At 48.1% G+C, this 2,516-nt stretch overlaps 1 pseudogene; it reads left to right on the plus strand.

The window, feature by feature from the left end:
- Positions 1–976: 976 nt before the first annotated feature.
- LOC102857816 lies at positions 977–2,318 on the plus strand (annotated as a pseudogene).
- The last annotated feature ends 198 nt before the right edge of the window (positions 2,319–2,516 follow it).

A 2,516-nucleotide genomic window follows, 5' to 3' on the forward strand; every position in this document is an offset into this window, starting at 1 on the left:
TGGTACCAGCAGCCAGGAAATCAAAAGACAAATTGCATTGGGAAGGTCTGCTGTCAGAGACTTCTCCAGAGCACTGAAGAGCAACAATGTCAGTCTGGAGACTAAGGTATGCCTGATTCAGGCCATGGTCTATACAATTTCTTGCTATGCATTAGAAATCTGGACAATGATTAGGGATGACAGGAGAATTGATGCCTTTGAGCTGTGGTGCTGGAGAAGTGTTGAATATACCGTGGACTGCTAGGAGAACAAACAGGTTCATACGAAAGAAGGTAAAACCAGGCTGCTCCTTGGAGGCAAGGATTCTGAAGTGTTGTCTGCCATACTTTAGGCACATTGCAAGGTGGGACCAGTCCTTGGAGAAGGGTGTCATACTTGGGAGGGTAGAGGGACAGATCAAGAAAGGAAGACCCTTGAGGAGATGGACTGACTAAATGACTGGGGTAATGGGAGTAGGTGTGTCAGAGACGATGAGGTTGGCTCAGGATAGAGCAGAGTTCAGAGCTGTTGGACACAGGGTCACTATGTACAGGCAACTCAATGGCACATAACAACAGCAGCTAATAATCTTGAGCATTTCTTTATGTGTCTGCGTGTCTTTTTGGTGAAATGTGTAGTCATGTCTTTTAAGACCCTATCTTTTACTTGAGAAGACAAGGACAAGTTGATGGGAGAGGTAGGTCAAGTGAAAGTAGACAGCCTGCTGGGGCCAATGTCCCACCACAGAGATGTTTTAAAGAGATGAAAGGAGGAAGCAGCCAACATGCCAGTACTTTTTGTAGTCAATAATGTGAGACAGGTCCTGGCCAGCAAATGAACTCAGGAATAAAAAGGGGGGAAATTAATGAAAAAGAAAAGTTTAAGAAAGAAATGGGCCATTGGTATTTGTGGATGATTATGTGCATTAAAAATTACAAAAGACTCTTCAGAAAAAACGAATATGTGAGTTCACTAGTTTGGGGAAACAAAAGTCAGAATGAAAAGGTATATATGTAGGTATCAGCAAACAGAAAAGGAAAAGTTTTTAAAAGTTATCATTTCCCCTTTCTCTGTGGAATCACCTGCGGACGGGACCCTGTACACATACACCAAAACCTGCAGAGCCTCCAAGGCCCTCATTGCTGCTCAGTACAGCGAAGCTCAAGTCCGTGTGCTCTACGCACTCCCTGCTTCCAAACCAGCTGCTCCTCAGAATTTCTCTACAAATTTCACAGCAAGGGTCCAGCATTTGAGGGTGACGATGGATTCTAGGTGTTTGGTGAATAATGGCGAGCTGTGGGGAAGTGCCCCAGAAGCAGCAGCTCAGGTGGTGGAGTGGGTGAGCTTTGCTGACAGTGATGTCGTCCCCCCAGTTAGCAGTTAGGTGTTCCCCACCTTGGGAATCATGCACCACAACAAGCAGGTCCAGAGAATGCCAAGAAGGTGAGGCAAATTCTGGGCCTCTTAAATGCTCACTTGAAAGCAAGGACTTTCCTGGAAGATGAATCTGTGACCCTGGCTGACATCACAGGTGTCTGTATCCTGCTATGGCCATACAAACAGTTGCTAGAGCCTTCTTTCCGACAGACCTTCCCCGATACCAAACACTGGCTCCTCACCTGCATTAACCAGCCCAGTTTGGCGCTATCCTGGGGGAGCTGAAGCTCGGTGAGAAGGTGGCCCAGTTCAACGCTAAAATGACTGCAGAGAGATAGCCTAACAAAGACATCTACAGAAAGAGAAAGGGCCAAGGGAAGAGAAGCAGAAGGCCCAGGCTGAGCGAGTGGAAGGAAGAGAAAAAGGCAGTGGCTGCTCCCGGAGGAGATGGATGAGTGTGAGCTGGCGCTGGATGCTGAGCCAAAGGCCAGGGACCCCTCCGCTCACCGGCCCAGGAGCACCTATGTGTCAGAAGAATTTAAATGTTAGTCCAGCGAAGACCGCTCTCTGTGGCCCTGCCCCATTGTGGGGAGCACTTGGATAAGGACGGCTGGTCCTTGTGGTATGCAAAGTCCTGCTTCCCACAATCTCGTCACTGAAATGTTTCAGCAACTGGGTAAGTGAAGGAAGGATGCCTTTGCTCATGTTATCCTCTCTGGGACCAACAAGAGCAGCATCATTTCTGGAGTCGGTGTCTTCAGAGGCCAAGAGCTTGCCTTCCCGCTGAGTCCAGACTGGCAGGCAGACTACAAGTCAAACACAAGGCGGAAATTAGATGCTGGCAGGGAGGAGACCCAGCCGCTGGGTACGGAGTACTGCTGGTGGGAGGAGCCTTCCAGCATGTGGGCAAAGCCTTCAACCAGGGCAAAATCTTCAAGGGAGCCAAAGGCTTTATCACCTAGCTGCCTGCACATGCCCTTTGGAAAGGGGTCATTAAAGGAAACTGAACATTAAAAAAAAGAGTTACCATTTAAGGTAGCACTAAACTACGTTAAAGATGTAAAAGGAGGCTTAAGGGAAGTGATATAACACAAGGATGAGGACAGAATGCGCACCGAGCTACAAATCAACAAGACAAAGGGCGCTCTGGTGGCCTAGTG

The sequence above is a fragment of the Elephantulus edwardii genome, unplaced genomic scaffold, assembly GCF_000299155.1.
Source record: "Elephantulus edwardii isolate Elephantulus edwardi_28Jun2011 unplaced genomic scaffold, EleEdw1.0 scaffold02013, whole genome shotgun sequence".
NCBI lineage: Eukaryota > Metazoa > Chordata > Mammalia > Macroscelidea > Macroscelididae > Elephantulus > Elephantulus edwardii.